Below are 15,392 nucleotides of genomic sequence, written 5' to 3' on the forward strand. Positions count from 1 at the left end.
ATTTTCCGGTTTTCGGTTCAAACCCTTGATTTAAATATTGTACCTATAACCCCCCCCCCCCCCCCCCCCCAACAAAAAAGTACAAAATAAAGTACATTTCATCACACAAAAAAAGGTTTGCTTCACCACAGTCAAATGCCATGTCTAAAAAAATTAAAAAAATAAAAACAGGCCTTGTGTCATTCTCAGGTGGCCTCGTGGAATTCCTCCACTCTAGTGAGGGGTAGTATGACTACAAAGGTGCCATTAAAGGGGTGATGTGATGGGTGTCCTGCAGGTAGTGTCCCAGTACAAGGAGGAGGAGGAGGGCTATTAATTACCATCTGCCTCAGAGAGAGGCCAGCGTCATCACTTTAATGAAGACGTATTTGTAGACAAGAGAGCCTGACCAGGAGGTGCTATGCAGGGGGCTAATGACACAGAGGGTTCACTACCTGGTCCTGGCCTCCCACTGAGGCCAATGGGCACACCCATTAACACTCGGGGTGGGTTGCACCAACACGGATTAACTCTTAAACTGGGTTAAATCAAGGTGTGGCTATAAATATTGTTTCACCAAAATGTAAACCTAGTTTTAAATCAATCCTAGTTAAATTCCTCTAAACTCAGTTTCATTGTTTTACTTTAAACCAAGATCAAATGTAATCTTGTTGCTCCATTGTTTTAAAATCAGTTTTAAATTTAGTTTAGGGATTAAATCTAGTTTTTTTGTTAATCTAATGTCCCTGTATGTGCAGTTTCTTTCTGTGTTATTAACCATTTTAACTCTTGTGGTTTATCATGTTTGTAAAACTAAACTAGCCAGCTAACTAATTTGACAAAAAAGTTCAGAATTTAGCCCGAAGTCAAAACTCACTTTTGTTTCCACAGAAATATAATTAGAACATATTGCTATGGTGAATCCATTATGACATCTGTCTCTAATCATAATTTTGTGATTTAACCTTGAAATGGTGCAACACATCTCTAGATTTACAAAGTCTAGGTTAGGTTTAATATAACATGTATTTGAAGCATGTTGGTGCAACCCACCCTCAATATTAAAGGTAGACTCAGCGAAATGATGTTGCCACGGACAGCATTGCAGAAATTGAGATGAGCAACATGCAAAACTTTGCTCTCACACAGTCGCACACAGTATCTGTGCATGTGCACGGGTTCGCTTCACGCTGTTCACATCATGTTAGCCAGAAGTTGAGCCTTCAACGCTCTTAGTTGTTGCGAAGATTTACCCATTATGCTGTTTACTTTCTGCATCTGTGTCATATCACAAAGTCTACCTTCAACTCCACACACCCTCACCACCTAGGTCAGAAATCAGGACTAGTGAAATATTACTGTGCATAGTGACCCCTGCGTGAGCTTACACTTTTCAGTGAACCTCAGCTACACACTTATCAAATGCATCTTTTGAAGGCCTGTCACAGTTAATGTGACGCTCTGTCTGATTCAAGAGGTTGAATATACATTTGAAACGGTCTGTGTCAGAAAATGAAGACAAAAACATGTAAGACCATATGTAACGGTGATGTCACTTTTTTTTAAGTGGTTACGCCTCCTGTCTGAAGTGATGCTGCAGTTGAATTGTAGAGTGTAATTTCAGAGCTCATGCTCAACAGCTCTCCACCCATGAACTACTTGGAATGTTGTGACTCATCTCCTATGAGTGCTCATATTTACTCACGGCATCAAGAGGAGTCAGAAAGGAACTACTGCAAACTGTGTTCAACTCAAGTTCAATCCAATCCAATCTAAAAACCTGTAGGCCTACCTCATTCAGAATCCTATTGATACTTTTTTCCTGGGATGTTCACAAACTCATCTGACACAGGCCTTGCTTATTTCCTCAACTACCTCTCAAAACTCACAATAGCTCTGGGAAATTGCAGCTCCAGCTCTTTTATGTTCATACATCAACAGATCGCCACAGTGGAAGACACGGGTCAATGATGAACATCACTGTACTCTGATGTTACTGGATTTCCTTTTGTACGTTTATTTCTTTGATTTTTTATGACCTGGCCCATTTCAGCTTTTGAAGCAGAACAAATGTCCTGAAGCTTTTCATTACGTTTTACAAAAAAAACTCCTCTGTTTGCCTTAATTTAGGTGACATGCTGGCCCAGGTATCCTGGCCGATTGGCAGAGGGAGAAGAAGAGCTGTGGAGGATGCCCAGTATGAGGCATCGCATCTGAGGTCCAATAACTGTGCTCTTAATAACATCCAAAGAGAAGTGAGTTTACGACACACACCCTCGGGCCTGAACCTGCTGGCCTACTGAAATTAAAAACAAGCATTTGGCCCGACGGTTGTTTCCAACACAAGCTGTTGTGTCAGCAGTCTTTTACGATAGTCATCCTGTCCTCAAAGACAACAGTGAGAACAGAAAAACAACACATGACAAGAATGAAAGAGTGGTGGCTTCTGTCTATATCTGCATCTATCTTCTGACTGCAATCCATTCATTTTCCTCAGTTAGTGGTTATTCCGTTGCAAAGGTCATTAGTGAAGTAGAATAAGATTGATGGATGAAAGTGAGAGACATTTAGAGGCCCATCTCTCCCTCGCTCATCCCTGTCTGGAGGATGTGAGGGAGGGACTGCCTTCAGAGGGCAGAGGGATGGATGGCTTACACTCCCCCTTAACATTGGCATTCACAGTGGATGGCAGCATCTATACTTCAGATGAGAGGAGAGAGAGTTTATGGCCTTTAGAGTGATGATGAGGCATTGTTTCCAGGGCAGCTCAGAGAGCCAGCTCTTATTCATACCCTCTCCACCCCACAACGCTGTTTACAGCAGAAAACCAATCATGATTATATTGTATGAGATTACTGTATGTTACAGGTTGTCCGACATGCAGAAAACATCCATCCTTTCCGTAATGGCCCTCTGGAGTATCTATGGAAAAGCTCTTATTTTTTTGTATTTTGTTTTGCATTCCAGTAAAAAGGATAATGTATCTGTGTAATTTATGCAATTGAATAAAAGCCCTGGGATTTTGAGGGATGATTCAAATATATTGATAACTTTAAATCACTACAAGCACTCCCTCTGTCTCTCACTCTCCTGCACTAAAAGGGTTGAGTCAGCCTGCAGTAACCTTGTATTTGACTTGTATTGTCATTAGCAAATCAAACGTGGCTTAATTAGCCAGCACTCCAGCGGAATGTGCATTACCCTAAGTGAGTACAGTAATATAACTTCAAGAAAAATCACCAATGGTCTTTCACATTGACACCAGAATGAATGAACAAGGTGTTTTGCTGCTTTTGGAAGTGCTGCTATTGTCATTAAGTATGGACATTGATTATTTTAGTATTAGAGAGCCCATAAGTGCATTAATCCAATACAAATGGAACTCTCTCTCCAGATGGGTGCCACCCCTTTCCCCCGGTCTCTCTCTCTCTCTCTCTCTCTCTCTCTCTCTCTCTCATACACAAATAAATGGTTGGAAAGAAACATATTTAGGGGTAAAAGTAACAATCTTGTATGCTGAGTTTACTCTAAGGTTTACATTAACAGTAAATACCATCTACAATGGACATAAACCCAATCGTGGTGTTCCCGCTCTATCAGTGTTTGTAGTGAAGATGGAGTTAGAGGGCTGTTTGTGTGACTGTGTTGTTGCTCTGCCCCCAGTCCTACTGCTGTTATATTCCTCCACGCTCTGACATTTGAAAACCCACCGTGACTAGCTTAGCCAGGCGAAGGGAAAGGAGAGGCCAAATCACAGAGGGACCAGGGGGAGGTTGCTCCTTGAAGGAACATACCCTGCAAGTATACAACCCTCATGATAATTTTGTAAACAACATCAAATCACATCTAGTTGACCTCGACAGGCTGCATGTGTGGCAAAAGGTATTGTAAGTCTATCCTAAAGGGACACTTAACTAATGTACTGTACTAGACTCCAAAATCATCTCATGGGTGTACTAACAGTACCCCCTGCTGGTAAGAGGGATAACTTTTTACATACAAGGAGAACAAAAATGACACGATGTACGTGCTGTGAGCTGATGAAAATTACACGCAGTACTACGCAATAAATATCAAATATTAAATGATGAATGGGGAATGAATTAATAATGACAGCAAGTGAGCAGAGGGAAAGGGATGGGCGTGATCCTGTTTATTGAGGATTAAAGACAAGTCTTCCTTCTACTCTCCAATAGAGGTCATCATCATACTGACTTCCTGCTGAAAGCTGACACAATTACCAATCTGCCCCACTTCCACTCTAATACACAGCCTAAAATGCACAATGGAACGTTACAAGTCAAATGCCATATGAGTTAGAATGTAAGATGTATTTCTCCTAGTTATACTGCCATTACTCTAGCTGGGATTCGTCTTGACACTGAAACAGATGTAATCAGAGACCCACTGACCCTAAAAGGCATAATACATCACTGCCCACCTAAGAATCTCAGAACGTCCTTGATATCACACTGATTTGGCTAAAAGAGAATGTACCCACCATAGAGATCCTATAAAAGGAGTATTAAATTAGTAGGCTATTCTAATTCCTAATTAGATGGTATCCACATACCGATAAGTCAATGCTCAATGTCCACAATAGAGTGTTTTTGACCAGTCCCCTGTCACACAGCCTACATATAAAATGCATTTATTCGGTATTTAATGTGCTGTATATTCCCTCCTATCTTATATTTCTCTTGATACTATTATTGGATGTCTTGCCCCGGCACAGAGAATTCCTCCTTTACAGGTTCCCAAGCACTACTACCTTCAAGTCACCCTAGTGTAAACACTGTGGTTGCCATGCCAACTTGGAGCAGGATCCACAGAGCAAACACTTTAGACGCCAGGAGAAAAGTGCGTAACAATAGAGCCTGAACTGGGATTAGAGGGGAAGGGGGAGATGGAGCAGCACACAGGTAGACTGGGAACATTAAGTTCCATATAGCTAAATAAACAGTGTTCAAAATCTGGGGACACAGACAGGTTTACATCTAAGTCATATTCGGCTTAACATGAACAATTTGCCAATCTACTGCCATTTCCGAGCCATACCTATCAAGTTAAATTATGGTCAGAAATAGGCCTACTGGTATATCATATAATTATCTGTCTCTGTCTGTCTCTCTCTCTCTGTTTCTGTGTGTGTGTGTGTGTGTGTGTGTGTGTGTGTGTGTGTGTGTGTGTGTGTGTGTGTGTGTGTGTGTGTGTGTGTGTGTGTGTGTGTGTGTGTGTGTGTGTGTGTGTGTGTGTGTGTGTGTGTGTGTGTGTGTGTCTCTCTCTCTCTCTCTCACACACACACACATACACACACAGAGATTACACTTTTTTATCTAACACACACTCATCAAAATTATGATGTAGCCTAATATTCAGCAAAATGTTAATCATTTTACCAGTTGTAAAATATCTGAAAACCATTGGATTTTCAATTTGCATAGAGCAGAGTTAAAGAATTACCTCTTGCTGCAAACTGGACTCAGGGGTAGACATAACATAGTTAATGTAGAGCTGTTTCCTCTATTTAGTATGAAATGATAAGTTATGAATTCCAATTTCTTGTTACTAACGTTAGCTAGGTGGCTAATGCTAATGTTAGCTAGGGGTTAAGGTTAGTGTTAGTAGTTAGGTTAAAGGGTTAAGGTTAGGGGAAGGGTTAGATAACATGCTAAGTAGTTGCAAAGTAGGTAAAAAGTAGTAAGTAGTTGCAAATGTGCTATTTAGCTAAAATGCTAATGTGCTTGCTAAGATTCGAACACGCAAGCTTTGCCTTAAGTAACCTTCTGTCTTGTGTAACCATACAAAACATAACATATCATACTAATTTGAGTGTCCCGGATTTTCTTTTATTGTGTCACGTCTAGTATATGAGACCAGGCTGCTTGAATATGAAATCACATCGCTCACACACAAGGGCAAAAGGGTAACCGATACACCTCCCTGCTGGAGATGATGACCAAAACGAATACGTAGCCTACCAACAAGAGGCTCAGTGACTGGGTGCCAAGAGCGCGTGGGACCAACTTCATCACAACTTCTCAACTTCTCAAACATAGATATGAATAATGTATCGAAACCGCGAACAGTAATTTCACGTTAACTGTGTGGTGATGTCGAAAATCTGCTTTATTTAGATACTTATCTGAAGTCATTATCGCCTTGTCGTTTCGAGTTTTCACCTGTCAATCTACTACTTGACAGAAAATAGTTTCAGTGCTAAAGAATTTGCAGGTGAGTAAACATGTAATTAACAGTATTTACAATTCAATAAAAGTTTGACATTGTCATTAACTTTTTATTTACTTTAATTTACTGTAAACGTTAGGGTTGACAATGATAGGCCTACTACACACATTTGAAATAAATGTTCTTGCAAATCACTCTGCTAAGTGCTAAATCTACCAAATTACTTGCAATTGTAATTCGTCTTTAGTAACAAAGTAGCCAAAAGTAAATAGAAACTGCAATCTGTCTTGTAGAAAGTTGCTTTTAATGATAAAGCATGTACGATTTGATTTATAATATGCCTGTCATGTTTTTCAGACAGAAAGTGCATTTGTGGGGGACTTAAATCAAATGTAAGGGATTTGCATTTTTTTTTCACATTGTATTCAAGTAACGTTACAGACTTAGCGCTTCAAAATGGTATACCATACACTGTAGTTGGATCAAAAATGGGGAAGTAATGTTGCTTTAAATGTTGATGAATGTGTAATTCCATTTAGGAGAAAAAGTATTTCAAAGATTTCGAAGCCATTTACACACTTGCTTTACAATAATCCTTGGGAAACATGTATTTAGAAAATTAATATTTTTACCAAATTTCCAAAATAGATATTCTGTACATTATCTCACTAATTCCCTCATTAGGCAAAACATGAACGTATTAAATTGCCTATTTGTTGTATAATAAAGATAACCTTTCATATTGAAAAGCTACAGTGCTTCTCTTTGTTCACGCCCATTTAACATAGTTCAAACACTCTTAAGCCTTAGACCCACCCATCTCTATAAGAATTCACATGTGAACCCATGTGACTGTGGCCATATGCTAAAGCATTGAGGTACATTGCTTAAAAAACAAAGAAAATATTTCAAGATTACAATATTTGATTAACTTCAGGTGCTAGCTTACAAGAAGGAACAACTTAAAACACACAAACACATAAAGGTAAAAACAATCTATATAGATCTAGGCGTATATCATAAGATCCTTTTGAGCAATAGTGGTGTGTAGTGGAAGCCAAGAACCCCCCCCACCCCAAAAAAAGCCATATTAGAACCTACACAACCGTTCAAAAGTTTGGGGTCACTTAGAAATGTCCTTGTTTTTGAAAGAAAAGCACATTTTTTGTCCATAAAAAAACATCAAATTGATCAGAAATACAGTGTAGACATTGTTAATGTTGTAAATGACTTGTAACTGGAAACGGCAGATTTTTAATGGAGTATCTACATAGGCGTACAGAGGCCCATTATCAGCAACCATCACTCCTGTGTTCCAATGGAACGTTGTGTTAGCTAATCCAAGTTTATAATTTTGTAAGGCTAATTGATCATTAGAAAACCCTTTTGCAATTATGTTAGTACAGCTTAAAACTGTTGTGTACCGCTGTGTACTACTGAAGGGAGTAGTACACAGCGGTGTACGAGATCTTCAGTTTCTTGGCAATTTCTCGCATGGAATAGCCTTCATTTCTCAGAGCAAGAATAGACTGACGAGTTTCCTAAGAAAGTTCTTTGTTTCTGGCCATTTTGAGCCTGAAATTGAACCCACAAATGCTGATACTCAACTAGTCTAAAGAAGGCCAGTTGTATTGCTTCTTTAATCAGAACAACAGTTTTCAGCTGTACTAACATAATTGCAAAAATTTAGGAAAGGGACAATATTAGCTAGCTAGCAAGCCACCGGAGGACAACAACACAATGAGATGCAACAATTTTCTCTGTCAATGATGTATGCTCTCAATGGGATTTGATAGAGGAGTGATGGCAAAATCCATGTTGGCTTCCCTTGACACTTTGTTTTGGTGCGCCAGGACCATTCACAGTTTAGCTCAACGCTGATTGGAAAAAAATGTATATATATTTTTATCAAGGGAGGCCAAATGCTTGCTGGCTTCCTTTGCCTTCAATGCTACGGGCGGCAACAATGTCATACTCATTTGGACCAGACAGCATCAGATAGATGGCCTACACATAAAGAAACAGAGAGGTGCTGTTTCACTCGCTCGAATGCTTTCTCCTATGCGATACATTCAGCCGCTTGCGAATTGAAAGAAAATGAGGAAACACAGAGAGACAAAAGATAAATCATTTTATGTATTTTTATTTTTTATTTGCCAATTTTTGGGGGAAGCCTGGCTTCCCTTGGCATCCATGAATACACGCCACTGCCTTTGAGTGACTTCTATCTATTTCTGTTTCTGACCTGTTTCTGAATCTATTTCTGACCTGCCATTTGGAGCAGGACATGTACTATTCATGGCCTTTTCATTCTCAAAAAGATATGTTTGCCGGGATGTGTCCAGTCCAGGGGATGCTTGCACATCTCTGGGAGGAAGGACGTCAACGTTGCACAGTGGCTGAAATCTGGTTCCATCTGAATGAAAGCTCCTTGGCTACAACAACACCAGGCTCCAGACACTTGAAGCCGTAAAAGAGGAAAGCAGACTAAAATAGACAAGACTTTAAAACATTTAAATTACATTTTTACATTTTAGTCATTTAGCAGACGCTCTTATCCAGAGCGACTTACAGTAGAGTGCATACATTTTATTACATTTTTTACATACTGAGACAAGGATATCCCTACCGGCCAAACCCTCTGTAACCCGGACGACGCTATGCCAATTGTGCGTCGCCCCACGGGCCTCCCGGTTGCGGCCGGCTGCGACAGAGCCTGGGCGCGAACCCAGCCCAGCCTGGGCGCGAACCCAGAGACTCTGGCCCTAGACCACTGCGCCACCCGGGAGGCCAGCTAGCTGTGTGGCTAGCTAGCTTTAAAACCTTGTATTAAAAATAACAAACCCAGCACTTATATTCACTGACGCCCAAGTTAAAGCAATAAGCTCATAAAGTACAAATACAAAATACCAAAAGTGCTGCTTGTTCACCCTTGTTCATCTCCTTGTACTTGCAGAGGAGAGCAGGTTCTTCTTATGCTGAAAGACAAATTCCAGAAAATAGGTTAGAGTTAAAACATAAATACATTCATACTCTAATAGCTTGTTATTGGCTGTTGACTGCTACAGCTGTACTAATTCACCAGCTAAAAAACAAGCCCTGTAGTCAACCTGCTTCCAGTGAAACAATGGCAATGCTGACACAACTTATTTAGCAAACATTTAACTTCATAATTAGCTAAATGTAAATGATATTCGTCTAGCTAGCCAGTTAGTTGAAATGGCAAAAAACGACCTAAATCTATTATCCAATCTAGATAGCTTTTTAGCCATTATTTAATTGTGGCTAGCTAGCTTTAAAACCTTAGCATGTATGTACCTATCACCTGGCTAACATGGGTTAGCATATGCACCACAGTGGCTATTTTCGGTGGTTAAACATGACAAACTGACAAACATGACAAAGATTATCATCATGTCATGCATGGCTCAGCACATCAACCATAAACATTAGCCAATCTAACATTAGCTAGCTAGCTAGAGTTCTGGCCAGCTAAAGTTAGCTAGCTAGCATGCTACCTGTATTAGTGCTGTTTATTATTAGTTATTATTATTATTATTTTATTATTAGTGCTTTTTGAGGTCGGTTCGGTTTCGGCTCGATTATTTAAAAAATTATAAAGATTTTTGATTTCGGTTTTGATAATTAAAAAAATAAATACATGCACCAAGCATTATGTTGGTTGAATGCTGTAACAACACGGAATAAAACAATGAATAAAGTCCCATGATGGTAGTGAATGTTCATTACTTCTTATCACTTATTAACCATCAGTTATTCACATTACTTTACTTGAATACAATATTTCAGTTGTTGTGTATAATACATGCGTTTTATTTGATTACTTTATTATTTCATTCCAAGTCATCATCTCATCTCTATAGAGCTGCTGCCTATGCTGTCTGACAAAATCACTATTTTACTAGTTATTCAAAGTAAATAAGGCATACTTTATGTATCCCCTCTTGATCGCGCATTCTTCTGTGTCTTGTGTAGCAAGTGTAAAAGAAACACAGACTGGACGAGTAGCCGTGCAATGGATTATGGTCATTGTAGTTAATTATCATGTTTTCTGTGCTAAACTATGTAGAACATTGGCCTGTTGGAAACTACTACATCTCACAGTTAAGGCATAATCTGATTTATCTCTAGATGAACTGTAGTGCAATGTGCTCATTGAGCTCACAGAAGATTTAAAAAAATATATATAATTCAGATAATTGAACCGACTTCAGTCAATTAGTAAAAAAATTCAGGAAAAAAAAGACTCTTTGTTTAATCGTTCAGCAGTAGCCTGTATGCAGGTGTTTAGTTACACAGCAATAGCCACTGGGCACACCACCTCATTTCAACGTGGATAATTGGGTAATATTTGGTAGATACATTGATCAACAATAGGACTAAATCAAATCTAACTTTAAATACACTTTAAATACAATTTGATTTGATGTAATCTTATTCTTTCAATTGTATTTTTGGTTTAGATGGAGACGTGAATCCAACATATATTAACTTGTAGATTCCATTTGAAGTCAACCAAAGCTGAAACGTAGGCCTATATGTATTTTCTATTTTTAGTTGAACCCTGGGTTGAATTGAAACATTAGCTGTTGATGACTTCCCAAATGCTATACAGGCCTAAATATCATCATTGATGATATATGATTGATAAAGGACGGTTACATTTGATTTGATTTGTTGGACCTACCCGTTGGAATGACTCCGATAGCAACAGTGAATCTATTAACTTGAGATTTTCTCAACAATCATTATCACGATAGCACATTGGTAATAGTCAGTGACAAATATATCATAGCTAAACAGGGCTGGGCTTGGTTAAAATCCTGGATGGGAGACCGAAGGAATAGCTGTAGATAGATCAACTCTTTATCTTTTTTGTTATAGTGGCTATTATGTTGAAGATCTGACGTTGTTTCAGTTGTACAAATTCAACATATTTTGGTTGTTGAAATGTTACCCTCAAAATGACAGTTTTAACAAAAGGTCGTAACTTTTTTCAAATCCAATGTGTTTTCCACCACAGGAAGTTGGCTGCACCTTAATTGGGGAGGACGGGCTCGTAGTAACGGCTGGAGCGGAATAGGTGGAATGGAATCAAATACATTAAACACATCGTTTAATGCCATTCCATTCACTTCATTCCAACCATTATTATGAGCCGTTCTCCCCTCAGCAGCCTGTTTTCCACGTAGATTCCACATCGCAATACGTTGACAAATTACATTGATTCAACCAGTTTGTGCCCAGTGGTTAGCTAGCAACGAAAACAACTGTATGACACTGTGTTGAGCTAGCTAATGAAGTGTGCACATGAAGCTAGCAAGCTGTTTCACTGGGGACTCTTACCTGCATATGGATGATGATTAATCACAGCAGACTAAAACACTTTCAAAATATCCTTCCCACTCGGCATCAACCAATAAGAGCTGCATGATACCAGCACCAGCAGAATTCAGGGCAACATTGTTGTTGAAAGCTGTAGCTACACTTTGCATGTTATCCATAATGAAATATGAGTAATTTTTCCAATATCCGCGGTATCAGAGAGCAGGATGTGACATTTGACAGAAGGCTAGTGACAGACTCTCTCTTGTGAATTTCCCGGCCCCCTCCTTATCCCAACCAATAATGGCGGGGCAAGATTCTGTATTTTCTCTGTGGCTAAACAGCTTCGTTTTAAAAATGTTCTTCATAATTACAGATCACATACAAGTTTATTATTAAGGCATCAATGCGTTAAAAGTTCACATGTTCAAGAAGACATTTCTGCAACAACACAAAAAAGCCTTTTAAACGGCTCTACTGTATAGACGGGTTGGTTGACAACATTTTGAAAATGTTGCGCGCGCATTGATGGGTCCAGAAGCTGTGCTTTATTATGATTCTCAATGGTCAGATAGCTGGCAAAAATGACAAGAAGCTGCCATGTGGGGAATCATAGGTGGCTCGTTTCAGGTAGGTTATCTTGTTCTTGATACCATGCCTTGTTTTAAGGTGTTTTAAAGTAATTCATGTCAATGCTAATATGGCAAAAAATTCGCTAGCTAGCTAACCAAATCAAACTTTATTTGTCCATCAAATCAAAGTTTATTTTGTCACGTGCACCGAAGACAACAGGTGTAGACCTTACAGTGAAATGCTTAATTACAGACCCTAACCAACAATGCAATTTAAGTAAAAAAATAGGTATTAGGTGAACAATAGATGAGTAAAGAAATAAAAAACAACAGTAAAAACACAGTGAAAAATAACAGCAGCGAGGCTATATACAATAGCAAGGCTATATACAATAGCGAGGCTATATACAGCAGCGAGGCTATATACAATAGCGAGGCTATATACAGCATCGAGGCTATATACAGCAACGAGGCTATATACAGCAGCGAGGCTATATACAATAGCGAGGCTATATACAACAGCAAGGCTATATACAGCAGCGAGGCTATATACAGCAGCGAGGCTATATACAGGCACCGGTTAGTCGGGCCAATCGAGTGTACCTTACCGTGAAATGCTTACTTACAAGCCCTTAACCAACAGTGCAGTTCAAGAAGAGTAAAGAAAATATTTATCAAATAAACTAAAGTTTTAAAAAATCACAAAAATAAAAGTAACACTTTTAACAGAAACAATAACGAGGCTATATATAGGGGGTATCGATACCGAGTCAGTGTGCGGGGGTACAGGTTAGTTGAGGTAATTTGTACATGTAGGTAGGGGTGAAGTGACTATGCATAGATGATAAACAGCAAGTAGCAACATGTACAAACAAATGGAGAGGGGGGGTGTCAATGTAATAGTCCTGTGGCCATTTCATTGTTCAGTTGTTTAGCAATTGTTCAGCAGTCTTATGGCTTGGGGGTAGAAGCTGTTAAGGAGTCTTTTGGTCCTAGACTTGGCGCTCCAGTACTGCTTGCCGTGCAGTAGCAGAGAAAACAGTCTATGACTTGGGTGACTGCAGTCTCTGATAATATTATGGGCTTTCCTCTGACACCGCCTGGTATAGAGGTCCTGGATGGCAGGAAGCTTGGCCCAGTGATGTACTGGACCGTATACACTACCCTCTGTAGCGCCTTACGGTCAGATGCCGAGCAGTTGCCATACCAGGCGATGATGCAACCGGTCAGGATGCTCTCGATGGTGCAGCTGTAGAACTTTTTGAGGATCTGGGGACCTTTGCCAAGTCTTTCAGTCTCCTGAGGGGGAAAAGAACACACAACTGTCTTGGTGTGTTTGGACCATGATAGTTTGGTGGTGATGTGGACAGCAAGGAACTTGAAACTCTCGACCGCTCCACTACATCCCCGTTGATGTTAATGGGGGCCTGTTCGGCCCGCCATTTCCTGTAGTCTACGATCAGCTCCTTTGTCTTGCTCACATTGAGGGAGAGGTTTTTGTCCTGGCACCACACTGCCAGTTATCTGACCTCCTCTCTACAGTGGTGTGCGAAATTATTTACCCTGCTTGGCATTTTTCCTATTTTGTTGCCTTACAACCTGGAATTCAAATAGATTTTTTGGGGGGTTGTATCATTGGATTTACACAACATGCCCACCATTTACATTTACATTTACATTTAAGTCATTTAGCAGACGCTCTTATCCAGAGCGACTTACAAATTGGTGCATTCACCTTATGACATCCACTTTGAAGATGCAAAATATTTTTTATTGTAAAACAAACAAGAAATATTACAAAAAAAGAGAACTTGAGCGTGCTTAACTATTCATAACTAAAGTCAATACTTTGTTAGAGCCACTTTTCCAGCAATTACAGCTGCAAGTCTCTTGGGGTATGTCTCTATAAGGTTGGTACATCTAGCCACTGGGATTTTTGTACATTCTTCAAGGCAAAACTGCTCCAGCTCCTTCAAGTTGGATGGGTTCTGCTGGTGTACAGTAATCTTTAAGTAATACCACAGATTCTCAATTGGATGAGATCTGGTCATTGTGCTGCTGGAAGGTGAACCTCCGTCCCAGTCTCAAATCTCTTGAAGACTGTTTCCCTCAAGAATTTCCCTATATTTAACGCCACCCATCATTCCTTCAATTCTGACCAGTTTCCCAGTCCCTGCTGATGAAAACATCCCCACAGCATGATGCTGCCACCACCATGCTTCACCGTGGGGATGGTATTCTCGGGGTGATGAGAGGTGTTGGGTTAGCACCAGACATAGCATTTTCCTTGATGGCCAAAAAGCTCAATTTTAGTCTCATCTGACCAGAGTACATTCTTCCATATGTTTGGGGAGTCTCCCACATGCTTTTTGGCAAACACCAAATGTGTTTGCTTATTTTTTTCTTCAAGAAATTGTTTTTTCTGGCCACTCTTCTTTAAACCCCAGCTCTGTGGAGTGTACAGCTTAAAGTGGTTCTATGGACAGATACTCCAAACTCCGCTGTGGAGCTTTGCAGCTCCAGTCTCTTTGTTTCTGCTCTGACCAATGGCCTCCTTGCCTGGTCTGTGAGTTTTGGTGGGCGGCCCTCTCTTGACAGGTTTGTTGTGGTGTCATATTCTTTCCATTTAATAATAATGCATTTAATGGTGCTCTGTGGGATGTTCAACATTTCGGATATTTTTTTATAACCCAACCCTGATCTGTACTTCTCCACAACTTTGTCCCTGACCTGTTTGGAGAGCTCCTTCGTCTTCATGGTGTCACTTGCTTGGTGGTGCCCCTTGCTTAGTGGTATTGCACACTCTGGGGCCTTTCAGAACAGGTGTATATATACTGAGATCATGTGACAGATCATGTGACACTTAGATTGCACACAGGTGGACTTTATTTAACTAATTATGTGACTTCTGAAGGTAATTGGTTTCACCAGATCTTATTTGGGGGCTTCATAGCAAAGGGGTATGAATACATATGCACTCACCACTTTTCCGTTTAGTTTTTTTTAAACAAGTAATTTTTTTTCCATTTCACTTCACCAATTTGGACTATTTTGTGTATGTCCATTACATTACATCTTACATTACATCTAAATAAAAATCTATTTCAATTACAGGTTGTAATGCAACAAAATAGGAAAAACGGCAAGGGGGATATTTTTTGCAAGGCACTGTATACGCTGTCTCGTCGTTGTGGGTGATCAGGCCGACCACTGTTGTGTTGTCAGCAAACTTAATGATGGTGTTGGAGTCGTGTTTGGCCACGCAGACATGGGTGAACAGGGAGTACAGTAGGGGACTAAGTACAT

At 39.8% G+C, this 15,392-nt stretch overlaps 1 protein-coding gene across 1 annotated transcript in view; it reads left to right on the forward strand.

Moving 5' to 3' along the window:
* The first annotated feature begins 5,909 nt into the window (after window positions 1-5,909).
* Window positions 5,910-15,392, forward strand: part of LOC129818652 (zinc finger protein GLIS3-like) — a 33,236-nt gene continuing 23,753 nt past the window's right edge. Inside the window, exon 1 of the mRNA XM_055874760.1 lies at window positions 5,910-6,213. The gene's annotated coding sequence lies outside the window, so the exon portion shown is untranslated. The remainder of the gene's footprint in view (window positions 6,214-15,392) is intronic.

Source organism: Salvelinus fontinalis, chromosome 21 (genome assembly GCF_029448725.1).
Source record: "Salvelinus fontinalis isolate EN_2023a chromosome 21, ASM2944872v1, whole genome shotgun sequence".
NCBI classification, from domain to species: Eukaryota; Metazoa; Chordata; class Actinopteri; order Salmoniformes; family Salmonidae; genus Salvelinus; species Salvelinus fontinalis.